Source organism: Oryctolagus cuniculus, chromosome 8 (assembly GCF_051225735.1).
Source record: "Oryctolagus cuniculus isolate XC-2025 breed Fujian yellow rabbit chromosome 8, ASM5122573v1, whole genome shotgun sequence".
Classification (NCBI taxonomy): Eukaryota; Metazoa; Chordata; class Mammalia; order Lagomorpha; family Leporidae; genus Oryctolagus; species Oryctolagus cuniculus.
The window spans coordinates 46,647,464-46,669,664 of NC_142874.1; the positions used below are offsets into that span (position 1 = coordinate 46,647,464).

The 22,201-nt window shown below is 43.2% G+C and overlaps 1 long non-coding RNA gene across 2 annotated transcripts in view; it reads left to right on the forward strand.

Moving 5' to 3' along the window:
- Window positions 1-315: 315 nt before the first annotated feature.
- Window positions 316-22,201, forward strand: part of LOC103350684 (uncharacterized) — a 130,632-nt gene continuing 108,746 nt past the window's right edge. Inside the window, exon 1 of one of the 2 annotated variants that reach the window (XR_016211898.1) lies at window positions 316-429. This is a non-coding gene — a long non-coding RNA (uncharacterized LOC103350684). The remainder of the gene's footprint in view (window positions 430-22,201) is intronic. The other variant, XR_016211899.1, reaches the window with a different exon arrangement.

A 22,201-nucleotide genomic window follows, 5' to 3' on the forward strand; every position in this document is an offset into this window, starting at 1 on the left:
CAACAGGGGCAGGTAGAACAATTCTAGATAATGAAACCTAGGCTTAATGGGTCCACACTGAATTAAGTCAAGGTCCATAATCAAAAGGACAAATTTAATTTGGATTAGGGATGCTAAAGTGGATTTTTTTTTTTTTTTTATGTATAGCCCACTAAATAAAATCTGTGGGAAGCCATGGATTTGGTTTGGGCACCTGCACTGAATCTAACAGATCAGACCAATACAGAGTTTAATTGCAATGACTGAGTCTGGTTGGTTGCAGGAGGCCCTGTAGCCAATGAAATAGTCAAGCTGTGACCAGTTGACTGATTGATTAGGCTGTAGCCAATTAAGTTGTTTTCTCTGCCCCACTTCTGTTTTTCTTTAAATGCCGTCAGATCATTTTGGTGGTTGGAGTTCTCAAAATCTGTTCTGGGAGTCGGGTGAACCGTGAGTCACTTTTGTTTTACTTTGTTTTCTTTTTCTTTGCCCAGATAAGCTTTATTTGATACGACTGGCCTCAGAAATCCACCCCCCCACACACACCTTTTAAAAGATTTATTTATTTATTTTAAAGTCAGAACTATACAGAGAGGAGAGGCAGAGAGACAGAGGTCTTCCATCCGATGGTGCACTTCCCAGTTGACCGCAACGGCTGGAGCTGAGCCAATCCGAAGCCAGGAGCCAGGAGCTTCTTCTGGGTCTCACTCGTGGATGCAGGGGCCCAAGGACTTGGGCCATCTTCCATTACTTTCCCAGGCCATAGCAGAGAGCTGGATAGGAAGTGGAGTAGCCGGGTCTCGAACCAACGCCCATATGGGATGCTGGTGCCTCAGGCCAGGGCGTTAACCTGCTGCACCACAGCGCAGGCTCAATAATTTTCCCCCTTTTTACCGCTTTTTAACAGTTCTGCCGTAACTTGCAGAATTCAAAGCAGAGCTTCTGTGGTTCCAAGTGACCAGCTAGGTACTTGCTGAGCCCTTCCTGTTCACTGTATTTTTTGGTAAGTTCTTTGGCAGATTCGAGAGCTCCATTGACTTGTGTTTTGAGCTATCTGAATTTATCTTTTGAGCCGGCGCCGCGGCTCACTAGGCTAATCCTCCGCCTTGGGGCGTCGGCACACCGGGTTCTTGTCCTGGTCAGGGCGCCGGATTCTGTCCCGGTTGCCCCTCTTCCAGGTCAGCTCTCTGCTGTGGCCAGGGAGTGCAGTGGAGGATGGCCCAAGTGCTTGGGCCCTGCACCCCATGGGAGACCAGGAGAAGCACCTGGCTCCTGCCATCGGATCAGCGCAGTGCGCCGGCCGCGGCGGCCATTGGAGGGTGAACCAACGGCAAAGGAAGACCTTTCTCTGTCTCTCTCTCTCACTGTCCACTCTGCCTGTCAAAAAAAAAAAAATTTTATCTTTTGAGCAATCTTTTGGTCTCGACTGGGTTTGAAGTTGTGACAGAAACAGGGCTTGATTCTGTAAGGAATTCTTGGGTGTGTGACTCAGTCAGATAGAAAGTGAGCTGTGTTGGCTGGTGCCGCGGCTCACTAGGGTAATCCTCCACCTTGCAGCGCCAGCACACCGGGTTCTAGTCCTGGCTCTAGTTCTGGTTCTAGTCCGGGTTCTAGCACCTGCCTTTGGATCCTGCCTTCGGATCAGCGAGGTGCGCCGGCCGTGGTGGCCATTGGGGGGTGAACCAACGGAAAAGGAAGACCTTTCTCTCTCTCTCTCTCTCTCTCTCTCTCACTCTCACTGTCCACTCTGCCTGTCAAAGTGAGCTGTGGCCAGTGCCGTGGCTTACTAGGCTAATCTTCTGCCTGTGGTGCCAGCACCCCGGGTTCTAGTCCTGTCGGGGTACTGGATTCTATCCCGGTTGCTCCTCTTCTAGGCCAGCTCTCTGCTGTGGCCCGGGAAGGCAGTGAAGGATGGCCCAAGTGCTTGGGCCCTGTACCCGCATGGGAGACCAGGAGGAAGCACCTGGCTCCTGGCTTTGGAATGGTGCAGCGCGCCAGCCGTAGCAGCCATTTGGGGGGTGAACCAACAGAAGGAAGACCTTTCTCTCTGTCTCTCACTGTCTAACTCTGCCTGTCCAAAAGAAAAAAAAAAGTGAGCTGTGTTCAGTAGGAATAGTGCTGGGTTCTTAGGGAAGATTCTGGTGTCTGGCTGACTTGGAAAAAGTCCTGGGCTCAGTAGGTAGGTGAGGAGCTAGGAACAGGGGCTCGTAGCTTCATCTGGATCCCGGGACTCTGGATTTCCACCTGCTGTAGGAGTTAGTGTAACTTTTGGAGTGGGTACCATGGATCAGCGTGCTCTACGAGAGGGCTTACAACCTTTTTGGGGATTATGGTGCTGTTTGGGTTGGATGGAAAGTACACTGAGTCCTGGGTCTGGCTGCCCTTCATTGGGACTAGAATCGGTGTCCATATGGGATGCCAGTGCTTCAGGCCAGGGCGTTAACCTGCTGCGCCACAGCGCCAGTCCTTCTGAGACCTTTCTTTAGCAAAGAAAACTAGGAAGGGGGAAGGAATCTCCATTTGTAAGGGTGTCTCCCACTCTGCACTGGGAGGAGAGGGAAGATCAAATCTCAAGATGGCCTTCTTCATTGTAGAATGCCCAAGCAGCTCCACGTAGCTCTGTAGCTCCATGTAACAAAGCTTTACCTTTAGCTACTGTGTCTTGACCAGGCTTCCCACTTCTTTTTGTCTTGGCAGGTAATGGTGTCTAGGCCTGGAACCTGGTTTAGTAGTAATTTGACTTAGGTCAGTCAAAGAAAGGGAGATATTTGGTTGACTTCAACCCTTACTGCAATGACTGAAATAGTCAGGGTGTGAAGAAAATATCCTCAGAGTAAATGGTTTTTGAGAGAAGTCAGTGGATGATGGTTTGTAACAAGGCTATCTGCATGGTGAATGTGCCTCTCGTGCGTTTGTCTTCAGAGGTTGGTAATAGTTGAGTTCCTTTGCAAGGATCTGTCTTCTAGTAAATAAGAACTCGGAGTGCCTTCCATTTTGATACTCAAGTGCTTTCAACTTAAAGCGATCAAATACTAAATGATAAATGCTTATTTTGAGGTACTATTTCCTGAACTTTCAACGACTAGTTTATTTAATGAGCTTTTCAAACATCCTGTTGTGAGTAAATTGGGTGAATATAAATTGATGGAATTTTGTGGATGAATTTATCATAGTTTAGGTTTTTTTTTTTTGTTTGTTTTTGTTTTTTTTTTGCAGTGGCTTCCACTCAGAATCATGTTAAGGTAAGTAAAGAGGCAGATGCTTACTAGGAAATGATTCAGATGTTATAAGTAAGTTAAAATACTAAAACTCGTTCCTTAACCATTCTGATCTTGTTGTGTGTTGGAAGAGAGTCTGAAGACAAGATGCTTGTGGTTCTAACTAGTGGAAGATTCTCTGAGTATCTTCATGGATTGGGATAAGCTACTAGAAGTTCTGAAAAGAAAGCAGTTCACTCTTTCACTGAGACTATGTGGAGTGTGTTTTGACAAATTGGATAACAGTAATCACATGGATTTACGTAACAGATATTTGGCCACTGTATGCCTGAGACTTGGTCCCAGGCCTGACAGATTTGGATTCCAACAGGTCATGGAACAGCTCAGTCATTTGTGGTTCTATCTCCTTTATTCACAGTGGTAGTGAGAAATACAAAACAGCCACTAGTCCCCAGTGGCAGTGGAGCCACAGAAGAAACCTGCCTTGGTGTCCAAGGCAGTGGTGGGACATGTACACACAGATCTGCATGCTCACATCCATCTGCAGCTGCATGTGCACAAGATCCACAGTTGCTTATGTGGGGTTACGGGTAAAAATGGCTGATTGCCAAGTAGTTACATAAAAATTGTGGGCAGCTAACCAGGCAGGTGGGCCGTTTGGTAGCCATGACACTGTTGCCATAGAGGCACAGATAAGGGGACAAAAAGGCATGGGAACCTGATAAACTTCACCTTCCCAATCTCTACTACAGGTAACACATTAGGGCCCGGGATATGGTGGCACATGTGGTAGATGTTGTCTGTTCCTTCATGGTGTATTATAGGAAAAATAGATGGATGCATGCAGTACAACTAAGACATGAAGTAAATAGTATGGAGTTCTATGAAGAGAAAGGATTGTCCACTCACTGCTTCCTGGGTACTTCAAATAGATGAACGATTGAGCTCCCTGTGTCAGTTATTTTTTACTAACATTTGTTTAAATACAAAACACGTGCTGGTCTTTAATTTTAGTGTTTGATAAGCAGTAACTTCTTGTAGTGAAACATCTGATTTTTATGTAGTACATGGATGTTAGATATCTTTGGGTCTGTTAATAGACATGAAAAAGGTATTACAAAGAAACATGTTCTTTAGAAATATGAAATGATGCTCATACACAAATGCTGTACAACAGTTCAAAATTGCTTGCTTTAAGTTATCACTAGAAATTGATTTTAACAAGAGTTAAATTTTATGATAATTAGAACTAGAGATAATTGCTTCTGTGAGGAATTTAAGACTTTAGTAAGTGAAGTGAAACTATAAGGCATAACTTTAAAATTAGATTATGGTTCCCTATGTTAGATTTTCTTGCAGAATTGGTTTGTTCTTAATAGGAAATAGAAACTTATTAGGACTTGTGTGGCCTTAGGAAAAACTGAGTTCTATTAACGAGATGAGTTTTTTTCCTAGGGCTATGTGGCTTCCTGTATTGGCTGTTCTTTGATTTTTTTTTTCTTCATTCTTATTAAATGGATGACTATTATGCATTAGCTTGTGATCCTATTTTGCTCAACAATTTTGAATGTCTGATACTTTTGACTTCCCCAAATCAAGTTCTACAATAGAACTTTTGATTTCAAACCAGTGTTTGGACATTCCAGAAGGACCAATGGAACTTCTGAAACACACATATTAAACTGATTAAGCTTATTTGTATTGAATTACTTAGGGAACATTAAGTGGCTTGTGATCATTATTTTTATGGATGTGTTAATGTGGGTTCCAAAAATTACAGGAAATTCATTGATCTGGTACTCCTAATTTAATGCTATCCATCATAATCGTAGCTATCTTAAGATGTTGTAAACATCAGAAATAACCAAATTCCTAGTCAATTGTATTATGGTAATAAGTTTTCAATAGATCTTCAATTGTGGCCATTTTGAGTTTTGCCATTTGATACAGTTGTTTACTGTGGCCTGAAGTCTTTCACAGTCAAGAATACTCAAAAGACTGACAGTTACAGCTTGTTTCAAAATAAAGAAATAAACCCCTAAACCCTAAATCTCAAGCACATGGAAAAGTTAGAAAAGCACTATGAAGACATTTTTTTCCCCTACAAGTTGACATGGTATCAGATAACTTTCTGCTCTCTCAAATGAGGGATAGCCACATTACCACAACAGAAACACAAACATCAAACTAACGTTGCCATACTACTTTCATTAATTGACAACTTCCAATCATAGTTTGCTGTTTTGTCCTAATGTCCTATATGGCAAAAGGATCATGATCAGAATCCATTGCTTTTGATGACATGCAATGGTTTAATCCTGGTAATTGTTTTTGTTTTTATTTTTAAGATTTCTTTTAAAAAAAGAATTTGTTTATTTGAAAGTCAGAAAGAGAGCTTCCATCTGCTGGTTTACTCCCCAAATGGCCACAATGGCCAGAGCTGAGCCAGGCCAAAGCCAGGAGTTTATTTTGGATCTTCCATGGGAGTGGGGCCCAAGGACTTAGGCTATCTTCCAGTGCTTTCTCAGGTACATTAGCAGGGAGCTGGATAAGAAGTGGAACAGCTTAGATTCAAACTGGCACCCATTTGGGATGCCAGCACTACAGGTAGAGGCTGAACTTTCTATGCCCCAGCACCAGCCCCAATCTTGGCATTTTACATAACCATTAAATACTTGAATTTACAATGTGCAGAAAAAGCATGTGAAACAGTTTATAAATCTCAGCTTTACATCCCTGTTTTACTCAGTTCAGGGTGCCTTGGTACATATGTATACTCTATATAAATATAGATATGTGCATGTATATATGTACATATAACTAGGCAGTATATTACTACATTCACACATCTTTGTAATTTCTAAAAAAATTGCATTTTGACTTATTTGAAAGAGATCTTCCATTTGCTGGTTTACTCCCTGAATGCTCATAATGGGTGGAGCTAGGCCAGGCTGAAGCTAGATGCCTGGAAGGTAACCCAGATCTCCCACATGGGTAGCAGGGATAAAAGTACTTGATCTATCACCTGCTACCTCCTGGAGTTCCCATTAGCAGGAAGCTAGAGTCGGGAGTGATTAATAATCATACCTGGGAGGTGGGATGGGAGCTGGGGGAAGGTATGGGGCAAAGAACCACTATATTTGTAAAGTTGTACCTATGGGGGGAAAATGCATTCCTTAAATAAAACACTAAAAATACCTAGGCACACCAATATAGGATGCCAAACACCTGCCCTTTGGATTTTTAAGAAATATTTATTGGAAAGTCAGAGTTAGAGAGGAAGAGACAGAGTGGTCTTCCTTCTGCTGGTTCACTCCCCAGATGGCAATAATGACCACAGCTAGGCCAGCCTGAAGCCAGGAGCCTCATCTGGGTCTCCCATGTGGGTGGCAAGGGGCCAACCACTTGAGTCATCTGCTGCTGCTGATTTCCCAGACCATTACCAGGGAGTTGGATCAGAAGTGGAATAGCCGGAATATAACTAGCACTCATATGGGATGCTGGCGCAGGTTGTGGCTTTACCCACTGCAAACACTATGCTGACCCTTAAAAATATTAAATATAGGAACATACCATTCAGTTTTTTTCTCTGTGTGTACACATGAAGTATTGTAAGTTCTTATTCTCATTTAAGAATTTCCAATTGTTTTGAAGTTTGATAGTTTTCAATGTGGTACTGAAAGAAGGTAAACAAGGAAAGGATGCTACTCTAATAAAAACAACTTATTCCCAACTGGATAAACCTGTGGTTCTGGTTTTTTTTTTTTCTGCATTCTTCCTAAAGAGTGTGAAATAAGAGGTTTTTCAAATTCTCCTTATGAAGATTAAGTGACCTAGCTACTCAGAACTGTGAGTGATAGGTGTAGCAAGTTCTGAAGTATCTTGCTCGCTGGTGGATTCTAGTTCTTTCATTTGTAAAGAGAATGAAGATAAGAATACAAAATAGGACAAGAGAAGCAGAAACGAGGGAGGCCTCAGGGACAGAGAAAGGAGCAAAAATGCTTGGGTGGACCAGCTGTATCCTCACTAAGGTATGCACGTGAGAGATGTACGGTACACACGGTTTTCCCCTGTGCTCCTGCTGATAAAGATAGCTCTCCACTCTCTGATCCTTTACCTCATTTGCCCTAGCTTGAAATACTATGAACATGTTTAGCTAAACACCTGATTTTTGTAATTATCAGTAATTAAAATGAAATGGTATTTGTTCCAAAGTTGAATTTCACTTGGATTGTCAAAGTAGTGTATCATAAATTTGTTTTTTTTTCCCTTTTTTTAAAAAAGGAATACAAAATTCATGCATCTCCTAAGTACAAATTCAGTTTACTTTAAAGAATTTTATTTTTCTGATAATATAGATCTTAAGATAAGTGGTTCTGTTGTGGTGTTGTCAAAAGCTAGGTAAGGTGTGGGCAACATTGTCAGGAATAGATTTTTTTAATTTTAGATTTTATTTTGAAAGAGCTACAGTGGTGGTAGGAGAGAAAGATATGGATCTTCCATCTGCTGGTTCACTTTCCAAATGGTTGCAACAGCCAGGGTTGGGCAAGCTGAAGCTAGGAGCCAGGAACTTTATCCAGGTCTCCCACATGGGTGCAGGGGCCCAAGCACTTGCCCCATATTCAGCTGATTTCCCAGGCCATTAGCTGGGGGCTGGATCAGAAGTAGAGCAGATGGGACATGAACTAGTACCCACAGTAGATCTGGGCTGGCAGTGGCTTTTTTTTCTTAAGATTTATTTGACAGAGTTTGCAGACAGTGAGAGAGACAGAATGGTCTTCCTTCTGTTGGTTCACTCTCCAAATGGCTGCAACAGCTGGAGCTGTGCCAATCCAAAGCCAGGAGCCAGGAATTTCTTCCTAATCTCCCATGCGGGTGCAGGGCCCAAGCACTTGGGCCATCCTCCACTGCCTTTCTGGGCCACAGCAGAGAGCTGGACTGGAAGAGGAGCAACTGGGACTAGAACCCGGCGCCCATATGGGATGCTGGCACTGCAGGCAGAGGATTAACCTGTGCCATGGCGCTGGCCCTGGCATTGGCTTTATTTTTTATTTTTTTTAGTGGAAAGTAAAATAGCAAGGTTTATTAGGGAAGGGACATCCATAAGAACAGATGGACACCTCTCCAGACAGAACCTGAGAAAGTACCCAGTTGCTCAGACTTGGGGAAAGAGGTTATATGGTTGAGTGGAGAGTACACCTGGGCAGGCCAGGTGGGCGGCTCAGCAGTGAGGCAGAGGGCTGAGTGCACAGTGTGGTTGAGGCTGGGGGCTTTTAAGGGGATGGGCCTTTGTTTCAGGAGGAGATGTGAGAAGACAAAAGACTTTATGGGTGTAAATACTAAACTCCTGAGTTTTCCCCCTGAAGTTATCAGATGGGAGGAAGCCTGGCTGGCACCACCCTGGGTTAGGGGAAGGGTGAGCAAGACCCCCTGGAGGATCAGGATCCGGAGCAGGGTATTTGAAATGCAGATAGCAGGCAGAAGGGGCGGGGACCCCCACCTGGCAGGTTATTGGGTAGAAGGGGGCAGGGCAGGATGCAAATACTGGGCTGCCCCTGGAATGTTATCAGGATGACTTTGAGATGCATATGCTGGACCTAGTCAACTCTTTAGGCCTTTGTCACACACACATAAGCTCATATCTGACTTCCTACCTAACATCCCCCCCCCACCCCGCCCCCAAGAAGGAAATACCCAAAATTCTTTTTGGGATAATGAATGGAGTTCCGTTTTCTGCAGCTTATTCAAAGCTGACATATGAGCGTCAAGAAGGATTTGGGTATTTCCTTTTGCTATGTGTCCTATGGTGTGCGACAGTAGCCTTGGAAAGACTGTCCTGCTTGGTCCAGAGGGCTGCTCATGTCATCCAATGGAATGGGCTGGAAGCCTTGTCTGATGACCATTTGGAGTTCAACAGCTTTTATTCTGTTAGAGACAAAACGAACAGGGGCATTAAAAACACATGGTCCAAAAAGAAGCAGCAAGATTACAGAAGTTATTGGGCCAAGGAGAGGAAATAGCCAGGATTTGCATGACCAAATGTCAGGCCAGAAGTCCCAGCCCTGTTTGGCCTGGTCCTGGAGCTGGTCCAGGTAACTATGAATTTGGGTTTGTACTTGTCCAGTCTGATTGACCCAGAAATAATATTCTTCCTGGAACATGGCACAGATACCTCCCGGAGCGGCAGTTGGCATGTCCAATATTTCTTTTATAACCTTTTGTGACTTCCATACACCCTCTTCAACTTGCCTGAAACATTCCATCACTTCCATTCCAGTCTAGAGTAAACTAGCCATCAGGATGAAGTCATTCTTACAAACCATGTCCTTCATTTAAAAGAACTCTTTCCTTCTTAACCTTCCTTACCAAGAACACTCTTCCCTTCTTAACCTTTCTTACCAGCACACATTTCTATACTTGTGATGTTTTCCATAGAGTCTGGTTGGCTCTTTCTATCTTACTGAAAGACTGAGGTCTCAATGCAGAATGAAGGGGCCGGATTATTCCTAGGGCCTTACAAATCCCTTGTGTAATCTGGGAGATGAAGGAAGGCCCATTGTCACTTTGTAAAGATTTTGGGAGACCAAAGCGTGGAATAACTTCCTTCAGGAGAATTTTAGCCACTTCCCAAGCTTTCAGTTCTGGCTGGGAAGGCTTCTACCCATCCAGTAAAGGTGTCCATAAGTACAAGTAGGTACCTATAGCCTTGGCAGAGTGGCATCTGTGTAAAATCTATTTGCCAGTCTTCCCCAGGGTAAGTTCCCTTTTGCTGCATAGGTTTAATTAAAAGGTGGAAGTCGAGACCCCTGGGAGTTATTTATAGTACACAGAGTGCAATTTTGAGAGACTCTGTGGATGGTTTTTGCTAGGCCCTTTCCACAAAATAATTTATCACACAGCTTTTTAAGTTTATCTCTCCCAAAATGACAAGAGTCATGAAGCCCTTTTATGACTTTCCATTGTAATGCCTGAGGAAGATATGTTATTTCTTCCCGCTGGTACCATCCTTCTATTGTCCTGGCATATCCCTGTTCTTTGGCCCTGGCCTCTTCCTTTGGGGTATAATAGGGAGTCAGGGCCTCTCTGGAGACTGACCAGAAGTGGCTTTAACCACTACATCACAATGCTGGCTCCCAGATGTCTTCCTTTTATAAAAGACTCTTAATGTGTGATTAAATATCTTTTACCTTATCTCCTCTCAAGGCTAGAAATGTTAACTAGTTAATTCAGTCCTTCTGCCTTTTAATTGGAGAATTTAATCCATTTATATTTAAGTAATTATTGATAGGGCCAAATCTCCAATTTCGTTTGGGAATATCTTTATCTTTCTTTGACATTTAAAGGGTAGCTTTGTTGGGTATAGTATTGTTCTTTGGCATTTTTTTCCCCCTGATGTATGACAGTCTCATCCTACTGCCACTCGATCTATCGGGTTTCTCCCGAGAAGTCTGTAGTCGGGCAAATAGTGACTTATTTAACTGTGCTTGTGTTTTTTTCCTTGCAGCTTTGAGAATCCTCTTCATCTTGAACCTTGCAGAGTTTGATCATAATACATCTTTGGGTAGACTTGGCTGAGTTGAATGTGACTAATGACCTTTGATCTTCCTTTACCTAGCTAGTTTTATCTTTCCAGATTTGGGAAATTTTCATTAATAGCTCATTGAATATGCTTTCTACCACTTTCAGCTTTCATTGTCCCAAAGCTCCTATAAAGTTTCTTCATTCTTCAAGATTATTTTTCGTCCTCCAAATGTCTGATCTTACTCTTTTCCCTTCTATTTGATCTATTCTAATATTGTTGCCTTCTATCATGTTTTCAATTTTGCTTAGTATTCTTTTTTGTTCAAGCATTTTTAAAACTTAATTCATCTCTTAGTAAACCTGCTCTTCTGAAGTTCAAATTTACTTAAAATAGCTACTTTGAATTCTTCATGTGAGAATTTGTAAATCTCAGTTGCTATCTCATTGTCGTCTTGCATGTTATTTTGGTCATAAGGTTAGATCATATTTCCTTGAAAGTTCTTGACACTTGTTGGCATATGAAGTCATCTGGGCATTGAAGGATTAGGTGTTTTTCCAGTCTTCATAATCTGTTCTGGGGATGGGAACCATAAGGATCTGCCCAGAGTTGGGTTTTTGTAACCTTGCAATCTGCCCAAGTTTGGGAGAATGGTTTTAGTGGCAGTCTCTAGGGTACTTGGGCTGGCACTAAGCTGGGTAACACATGTCCCTATACAGTCTAAGGGGTGCATGCCAGGTCCATGCAAGGCTATCAGTGACACACCCCTAAATAAGTTTATCCCACTGAGTCCACACAACTGTGCTTAGATCTCTAATACTGGGGAAGGTCTAGAGTTCTGTGAGCACTGGGTTGGGGATGGAGGCTTTGGAACTTGTCAGGTGTGGGATCTCACTGCGGTGGGACCAGCTGTGAGCTTCCAGGGAAATTCCTAATCTCACTTTTCTTGCTCTACTTCCTGATGGCTGGACTCTTGCTCCACTATTTATTGGAGTTGGGGGAGGGAAGGTGGAGGTAGTCCCTCAGCTGCCTGGCTAAGGAGGGTCCACAGGGGCTCAGGCAACAGGTACTAACCTGGGAACAGGGGCTATGGAGTTCTGTCAGGCACTAATTGTTTTGTTTTTAATCATGGTGATCCTGGTAATAGGTTTAAATATGAGGTCTGGAGTTTATTCCTCCTCCTTCCCTCAAGTGAAAGGTGAGGTGTCTCTCCATGCTGAGCTGTTGAAGCTGGGGGAGGGGTCATGAAGGCAACTCTTTCCTTCCTGTTTTCTTCATTGCATCTTTTCTTACACTAACACCAGGCACTGGTTTTCACTTGGTTTCCTTGGCTGTTGCGAAGGTGACTTAATTGATAAACATCTTTTTAAATTGTTCTCTGTGGAGAAATGGTTGCTGGAACAGTATAATTGGCTGCCATCTTGCTCTACCCGCCCCATCCCCCACTCCCATCCCCACCCCATCCCAGGTTTTTGATACCCTTGGTCAGAACAGGAATTGAGGGACAGATATTTGGTGCAGTAGTTAAGATGCTACTTGGGATGCCTATGTATCATATTGAAGTGCCTGGTTTCAAGTCCTGGCTCTACTTCTGATAGCATTTCCTGCCAATGTTCACCTGGGAAGCATCAGATGATGGATCAGGTACTTGGATCCCTGTCGCCCACACAGGGAGACCTAGACTGAGTTCTGGGCTCCTGGCTTCTTCTTGATCAAAACATGTTGTGAACCAGTGCGTGTAAGATCTCCCTCTTTGGAATAAAATGGGGGGAAAAAAACCTCACCAGGAATTGAATAACATGGTAATTCTTCATTTTTGTTCTTAAAGATACATAATTTTATATTTAGAAGTTAGAGAGAAGGGGAGAAGAGGGGAGAGGGAGGAGAGAGACATCTTCCATCTGCTGGTTCACTCCCCAAATGGCTAGCACTGGGCTAGGCTGAAGCCAGGAGCCTGGAGCTTCTTTGGGGTTTCCCACATGGGTACAGGAACCCAAGCATTTGGGCCATCTTCTGCTTTTCCAGCTACATTAGCAGGGAGCTGGATTGAAGTACAGCAGCCAGGACTTGACTAGTGCCCATATGTGATGCTGGCATCACAGGCACAAGTTTAATTTGCTATGCCACAATGCCAACCATGGAAAATTCTTTGATAGATTTTAATGGTGAGTCATCCAGCATTAAAATGATTGAGATGGGTCGCTGAATGAACTCGCAACATTAAAATGATTGATATGTGTAGTTGAATGAACTCTAAAGTTGATCAAAATCAAATTAGCTATGGTGTCATGTTTAGTGGACTGGGCTCTAGATATATCTGCATTGGACAAACAAAGTTTACAAGTAAATTCAACATTAAACATAGACCCAAGGACATTGTCCTGGGTGGTCTCTTAATTTGCTGAATTATTTTTAAGATTTATTTATTTGAAAGGCAGAGAAACAGAGGGAGAGCTAGAACGAGGAGGAGAGCTAGAGCAAGAGAGCTTCCATCCACTGGTTCACTCACCAAATGGCTGCATCATCTGTGGCTGGGCCAGGCCGAAGCCAGGAGCTGGAGCTTCATCCATGTCTCTTATGTTGGTGCAGGGGCCCAAGCACTTGGGCCATTCTCCACTGCTTTCCCAGCACATTAGCAGGGTGTGGGATCAGAAGAGGAGCAGCAGGAACTGAACCAGTGCCCACAGGGAATGTTGATGCCACAGGCAGTGGCTTTAACCTATGCCATAGTGCTGGATTCTCTGCTGAATTTTTAAAGTTTTTATTTTACAAAAGTTTTATATTTTATAACTCATTAAAGCATTGAATAATGCAAATTATGGGAAAATATTAGTGGGGCTGTTCTTGAATTACAGAAATGATTTATTGTCAATGTTTGACTTTGTCTTCCTAAGATCATGAGTTGACAATCAACTTAACAGAGTACATTTCTGCTACTTGATGGAATTTGAATATTTACCAAAGGATTTAATTTGTTTTCATCAATGACATATAAATATGCTTTTGTCATAGTCTATGTTCTCTGGCTTTACAGGCCCAAGGACTGTAATAGCAGTAGATAAAATGTTACTGGAAAACTTCTTTTGCATACAGGGTCTCTGGAGAGATCTTCAGTGGAAGAAAAAGCTATGTCATGGGATAAATTGTGTGTGCAGGAGTTGAATAGGGTATTATGAAAACAGTGGCACTGCCACTGTCCATATCATCCTCAGTTTTCTGGGATGGTTGAAAGGATGGATAGCACTTTGAGACAAACTGGCAAGATTGGGGCCAGTGTTGTGGCACAGTGGGTTACCAGCATCCTGTATTGGTGTCCGTTAAATATCCTGTACTCCACTTCTGATCCAGTTCCCTGCTAACAGCCTGGGAAAGCAGCGGAGGATGGCCCAAGTGTTTGGGCCCCTGCTGCCCACATGGGAAGAAGCTCCTGGCTCCTGCCTTTAGCCAGGCCAGGCCTAGTCCTGGCCATGCGGTCATCTAGGAGTGAACTAGTGGATGGGAGATCTCCCTGCCCCCTGCCTCATAACTCTTTCAAATAAGTAAATCTGTAAACATTATTCTGTTTATTTGAAAGGCGGTTAAAGAGACGTAGAAACAGACAGAGGACTTCCATCTGCTGGTTTACTCCCCAAATGGCCTCAATGGCTGGAGCTGGGAAGATATGAAGCCAGGAGCTTCCTCTGGGTCTCCCACATAGGTACAGGGGCCAAAGACTTGGGACATCCTCTGCTGCTTTCCCAGGTACATAGCAGGGAGCTGGATTGGAAGTGGAGCAGCCAGGACTCAAACTGGTACCCATATGGGATGCCTGTGCTGCAGGCCGATGCTTTAACCTCCTGCACTACAGCAGCGGCCCCAATAAATCTTTAAAAACAAAAGAAATTGGAAAGGTCAATTGTAGTGCCTTGTTCAAAGCTACCTTTTTTTTTTTTTAAGATTTAATTTACTTGAAATGCAGAGTGAGAGGGAGAATGAGAATGAATCGTTCATCTACTGGTTTACTCCTCAGATGGCTGCACCAGCTGGAGCTGGGCTTGGCTGAAATCAGGAGCCTGGAACACCATCTGAATCTCCCACTTGGGTGGCAGGGGCCCAAATACTTAGGCCATCTTCTGTTGCTTTCCCAGGTGCATTAGAAGGGAGCTTGATTGGAAGTAGAGCATCTGGGACTTGAACTGGCACTCAAATGGAATACTGGCATCACAGGCAGGAGCTTTGCCTGCCGTACCACAATGCTGGCCTTCTTGTCATTAGCTTTAACGAATGAGTTAATTATTGGAAGGCTCCATCTTTAGTGATGGAGCATTATGCATCTTCTGTTCTCCTAGATAATGATATAACTAAGTACTACTGGGCTGGTGTGTGTGTGTGTGTTTAAGATTTATTTGACAGGCAGTTAGAGAGGAAAGACACAAAGAAATTCTTCCATCTTCTGGTTCACTTGACAAATGGCTGCGAAGCCAGGAGCTAGGAGCCTCATCTGAGTCTCCCACATGGGTGTCAGGGGCTCAGGCAGTTGTGTAATCTTTTGTTGCATTTCCCATGCCATGAACAGGGAACTGGATTGGAAGTGGAACAGCTAGGACAGGAACTGGTGCCCATATGGGATGCCAGCATAGCAGGCAGAAGTTCAACCTGCCAGGCCACAATGCCAGCCTCAATAGTGTTGGACTTTAGAGCATTGTACCAGGTGTATTTCTGCCCAGTAAAAGGAGGCTCTTCATGACCCATCAACTGATGATAACCAAATCTTTCATGACCTGGAAACTGAAGATTGAGTCTTCTGGAAATGAAATCTGAGACTGCTCTTGAATCCTGTGGGATGGGACCATACCAAGTTCTCAATACTCACACTGCAAATAAAGCTTAAGAGCCCCAGAAAACTTGGATCCATATCATATAGCTGAAGGAAGGCCCTCCAGGTTCCTGGAACTGTACAGCTGTTGGAAACTGTAATGTAAATTTGACTAAGGCAAAGGTTTTTTCCTTTTTTATTTTTTTTAAAGATTGATTTATTTGAAAGTCGGAGTTAAACACAGAAGGAAAGACAGATCTTCATCCACTGGTTCACTCCCCAGTTGGCCTCAGCAGCCAGAGCTGTGCCCATCTGAAGTCGGGAACTTCTTCAGGGTTTCCCACATGCATGCAGGGGCCCAAGGGCTTGGGCCATCTTCTACTGCTTTCCCAAGCCTTAGAGAGCTGGATGAGAAGAGGAGCAGGTGGGACCCGAATTGGTGCCCGTATGGGATGCTGACACTGCAGGCAGCGGCTTTATCTGCTATGCCACAGCACTGGCCCCCTAGGGTAAAGCTTTTCCAGAGACAGATGATACCTTAGAAATACACAGCTTTTCTCAAGATGTTGGAACAAGACTCTCCATCATACTGGGATTGTGACTGAGTTTTTCCACGTTTATGCTTAGCTTTTTTTCTTGGTTGGATAGGGTAACCAGACTTCCACATTCTTCCAGATACTTGTTCATCTCCATTTTAATTTAATGAGGTTAAAGGTTGCTAGATCATTTACTAGTTGAACAGGGAGAAATGTGTACAGTTGCTAATAACCTTTGTTGCACATGGATAAGTACATTGGATGTTGGATGTTGTGGAGACTGTTAAGAAAATTACCAGACTATTTGGTTAGAATGGATAGATTCTTCATTCATACTTTAATCATTTGATTTTGTTTGGATGTAGTTTATGGGGACCCTGACTGTGCAGTTTACTTCAAATTGTTAACATTATTCTTCCAATAGTTACAGTCGTAGCCTTCCTAGTGTGCTGTATTCTCTCACCTTTAAGTGTCCTTGGACAGCCATCTGCTGAAGACTAAATGGTGTCCCTTTAGCTGAAATAACTTAAATGGGTGAGCTTTGGTTGCAGAGGCTCTGTAACAAATTAGTAGTTAAACTGTAAGTAACCGACTGGCTAATTAAGCTGTGGCCAATGAAATTGTTTTTCCCTGCCTCATTTCTAGTTTTCTATAAAGGTGGTTAGAACACATTGTTACTTGGAGTTCTCAGAACCTATTCTGGTTCTGGGAGCTGCTTGATTCATGAATAATTTTTTTTTTACTTTTTTAAAATCCTTTGTTCAAATAAACTATCCTTGATATGATCTAATGAATTTTAACACAAACTTTTCTTTAAAATTTTTTTAATTTATCTTCCATGCTCATGGATTAGAAGAATCAATATAATCAAAATGTCCATTCTCCCAAAAGCAATTTACAGATTCAATGCAATACCAATCAAAATACCGAAGACATTCTTCTCAGATCTGGAAAAAATGATTCTGAAATTCATATGGAGACACAGGAGACCTCGAATAGCTAAAGCAACCTTGTACAACAAAAACAAAGCTGGAGGCATCACAATACCAGATTTCAGGACATACTACAGGGTAGTTGTTATCAAAACAGCATGGTACTGGTACAGAAACAGATGGATAGACCAGTGGAACAGAATAGAAACACCAGAAATCAATCCAAACATCGACAGACAACTTATATTTGATCAAGGGTCCAAAACCAATCCCTGGAGTAAGGACAGTCTATTCAATAAATGGTTCTGGGAAAATTGGATTTCCACGTGCAGAATCATGAAGCAAGACCCCTACCTTTCACCTTACACAAAAATTCACTCAACATGGATTAAAGACTTAAATCTACGATCTGACACCATCAAATTATTAGAGCATTGGAGAAACCCTGCAAGATATTGGCACAGGCAAAGACTTCCTAGAAAAGACCCTGGAGGCACAGGCAGTCAAAGCCAAAATTAACATTTGGGATTGCATCAAATTGAGAAGTTTCTGTACTGCAAAAGAAACAGGAGAGTGAAGAGGCAACCGACAGAATGGGAAAATATATTTGCAAACTACGCAACAGATAAAGGGTTGATAACCAGAATCTACAAAGAAATCAAACTCCACAAGATCAAAACAAACAACCCACTTAAGAGATGGGCCAAGGACCTCAATAGACATTTTTCAAAAGAGGAAATCCAAATGGCCAACAGACACATGAAAAAATGTTCAAGGTCACTAGCAATCAGGGAAATGCAAATCAAAACCACAATGAGGTTTCACCTCACCCCGGTTAGAATGGCTCACATACAGAAATCTACCAACAATAGATGCTGGCGAGGATGTGGGGAAAAAGGGACACTAATCCACTGTTGGTGGGAATGCAAACTGGTTAAGCCACTATGGAAGTCAGTCTGGAGATTCCTCAGAAACCTGAAGATAACCCTACCATACAACCCAGCCATCCCACTCCTTGGAATTTACCCAAAGGAATTTGAATTGGCAAACAAACAAGCTGTCTGCACATTAACGTTTATTGCAGCTCAATTCCCAATAGCTAAGACCAGGAACCAACCCAAATGCCCATCAACAGTAGACTGGATAAACAAATTATGGGACATGTACTCCATAGAATACTACTCAGCAGTCAAAAACAACAAAACCCGGTCATTTGCAACAAGATGGAGGAATCTGGAAAACATTATGCTGAGTGAATTAAGCCAATCTCAAAGGGACAAATATCACATGTTCTCCCTGATCGGCAACAACTGAGCACCAAAGGGGAAACCTATTGAAGTGAAATGGACACTATGAGCAACAGTGACTTGATCAGCTCTTGTCCTGACTGTTGATGTACAATGTAATACTTTATCCATTTTAGTATTTTTTCTTTTTGTTCTAGTACTATTGGTTGAACTCTGTAATTAACACACAATTATTCTTAGATCACTTTTCAGGTAAAATTTAAACACCTGTTAAATATAAGAGTGGGAATAAGAGAGGGAGGAGATGTACAATTTGGGACATGCTCAAGCTGACTTGCCCCAAATGGTGGAGTTAGAATGGTGCCAGGGGATTCCAATATAATCCCATCAAGGTGGCATGTACCAGTGCCATCTCACTAGTCCAAGTGATCAATTTCAGTTCACAATTGATCACACTGATAGGTCTAAGAGTCAAAGGGATCACACAAACAAGACTAGTGTCTGCTAATACTAACTGATATAATCAAAAAGGGAGAGAACGATCCATCATGGGAAGTGGGATACACAGCAGACTCATAGAATGGCAGATGTCCTACATAGCACTCTGGCCTTAGAATCAGCCCTTAGGCATTCGGATCTGGCTGAAGAGCCCATGAGAGTATTTTAGGCATGGAAAGCCAAGACACTCTGGGGAAAAAAATAAAAAGACCTAAATGAAAGATCTCTGAGTGAGATCCCAGTGGAAAGAACGGGGCCATCAAAGAGGGAGGTACCCTTCTCTGAAGGGAGGAGAGAACTTCCACTTTGACTATGACCCTGTCAGAATAAGATCGAAGTTGGCGAACTCAAAAGGCTTCCATAGCCTTGGCAACTCATGACTAGAGCCTAGGGAGATTACTGACGCCATAAATAAGAGTGTCAAATTAAGTCAACAGGAGTCACTGTGTACTTCTCATGTGGGATCTGTCCTTAATGTGTTGTCCAATGTGAAGTAATGCTATAACTGGTACTGAAACAGTATTTTATACTTTGTGTTTCTGTATGGGTGCAAACTGATAATCTTTACTTTATATACAGAAGATCAGTTTAGTATATATTAAGATAATTGAAAATGAATCTTGATGTGAATGGAATGGGAGAGGGAGCGGGTGATGGGAGTGGTGCGAGTTGGAGGGAAATCCATAAACTGTACTTTGGAAATTTATGTCTTTTTTTACTTAGTAAATATAATCAAGATAGTGTGATGCTGGAATAAAATTATACATGTAGATCAATGGTACGGAATAAAGAGCTCAGAAATAAAAAAATTTTTTTTCCTTTTTCTTTTATTAACTTATTTGAGAGGCAGAGTTTCAGGGAGATATCTTCAATCCATTGTCAAATGGCCACAACTCTTAGGGCAGGGCTGAGCCTAAGCCAGGAGTCCAGAGCTTCCAAGTTTTCCATGTGGGCTCAGGTGGCCAAGGACTTGGGCCATCCTTCCCTGCTTTCCCAGGCACATTAGTAGGGAGCTGGATTGGAAGTGGAACAGCTGGGGCTCAAACCAGTACCCACATGGGATTCTAGCAGCTTAAGCTGCTGTGCCACAGCGCCGGCCCCAACACAGCTAACGTTTAACTTCAACCTCCCAGGGAGGGCCCTAGAAAATAACATTAGTCTAATAAATGCACCATCTTTGCAGTGCTATAGTGGTTATTAATTGTACTTGGCACTATTCTCCTAGAGCAGTTACATTAACACAAGCTACCTAATCTGAGGGTGAGAGGATCCTAACATGGCAAAAGCTGAGCAGCACTTAATGGACCAGCAAAAAGGTGATTGCGGTGACTCTTAAAAGGAAGTTGGCGGCCGGTGCCGCGGCTCACTAGGCTAATCCTCTGCCTTGCGGCACCGGCACACTGGGTTCTAGTCCAGGTCGGGGCGCCGGATTCTGTCCCGGTTGCCCCTCTTCCAGGCCAGCTCTGCTGTGGCCCGGGAAGGCAGTGGAGGATGGCCCAAGTGCTTGGGCCCTGTACCCCATGGGAGGCCAGGATAAGTACCTGGCTCCTGCCATCGGATCGGCGCGGTGCACTGGCTGCGGCGGCCATTGGAGGGTGAACCAACGGCAAAGGAAGACCTTTCTCTCTGTTTCTCTCTCTCACTGTCCACTCTGCCTGTCAAAAAAATAAAAAATAAAAAAAGGGTGGGGGGAAGTAGGCCTGATGTTGAATGGCCTGATCTCAGGTTGGCCTGGAAGTTCTTAGACTGAAAAAATGAAGAGCCTGAGGTTTTTACCCTGTTGGCAAATTAGTTTACTCCCCTAATGCCTACAATAGTCAGGGCTAGGCCAATCTGAAGCCAGAAGCTGGGAACTAAATCCAGGCCTCCCATATGTGTGGCTGGGTTGCAACTACTTGAACCATCACCTACCACCTCCCAGGGTGGCTGGAATGGAGAGTGCAGCCATGACTCGAACCCAGGCCCTCTGATGGAATGTGGGTGTCCTATGCTGCATGTTAACCACTATGCCAGATCCCCATACCCAAACAATTGTTTTGAATGAATGCTAATTGGCAAATAGTTCTGAAAAATGATTACTGATCATATGAGTCAGTAAATATTCCAGTTGTAAACATAGTAAACTGGATGATTTGAGAGAAGCTTAATAGAGATCATTTACAAAGGCAAGTCAAAGACTTTGAAAATCTTTTGGGATGGTGCAGTTAGGAGGCCAGATACAGATGCTGTGCTGTTGGGCCATGTGAAAAAACTGACGACCTGTGCAGGGATACGCACACAGAAGACCCAGCCAGCATTCTGCCTCACTCTCCTCTCTTCTGATCTCTCATTCGTGACCAGCTACTGGTCCAACCAATGGAAGCCTGTTGCTGTAGTCCAAACTGATCTCCCTCTCTGGGGCAGAGCAGGACAGAGAAAGGAGGAGGATGGATTTGGTGCAATGAATGGAAAGAAACCCAGCACAACATAATGAATTGAAATACTAAAAATAATCCTTTTACTTAAAGTACTCTGACTCCTGATGCTTCTGTCATTGACTTTTTTTTTGAGGGAATGAGTAGGAAATTTGATGTTGGACAGAAATGTGCCTACATTTATATTGTACAGTATTATGAAACATTAATGATTTACATTTGACTTGCCAGTGTCTTGAAATTGGCTGATTCCATAAATCATCACTCTTCAATGCTCAGAATATGATCCATTGTGAATTTTTGAGTAAGCCCTCTTTTTCATATAACCAGTGAATTGGTCTGCTACAGACTTGACCCAATTATTTCAGCCATCTTCATGTTTGATTCCCATCACTGTGAGTTGAATGAACTGTGTGGCCATCGGCATTGATTACAGAGGGACTTAGAACAATAGGATCTGCGGTGCTGTAACTTGGTCATACTGTACAGAAACATCCTTAGTTAAAAGTCATTGAGGGAAAGATGCTGACCCATCCAAATTCTTTTCCACTTGAGATTCAGCTACATAGTCACCAGCATTTTTTAAAAAAATGTAATGCAATAGGACAAGTGTCCTGAGATAAGTGCCCCGTGTCTTTGGAAAGAGCAAATGGGTGACAATATCCAGATCTGAAGTTGACAGCAATTGTGAGCTGAACACACTGGCCATCTGCAGTAGTCCAGAACTATGCCACAAGCATTTTCTTTTTCTGAAAGACGTGAATCGAGGCAGATGAGAATACAGTTTGAATCTTGAAGACTAGTATAAGATCATTAATTTTTATTGGAGAGGCAGAGCCAGAGAAGTACAGACAAAACTCCCATCTGCTGGTTTATTCCTCAAATGCCTGCAATAGCCAAGAGCTTGGCCAGGCCAAAGGTTGGAGCTGGGAACCCAGTCGGGGTCTCCCAGTGATGTGGCAGGGCACCAAATGAACCATCACCACTTCCTCCGTGGGTCTACATTAGCAGGAAGCTGGAGTCGGGTGCAGAGCTGGATATTGAACCCAAACACTCCAATATG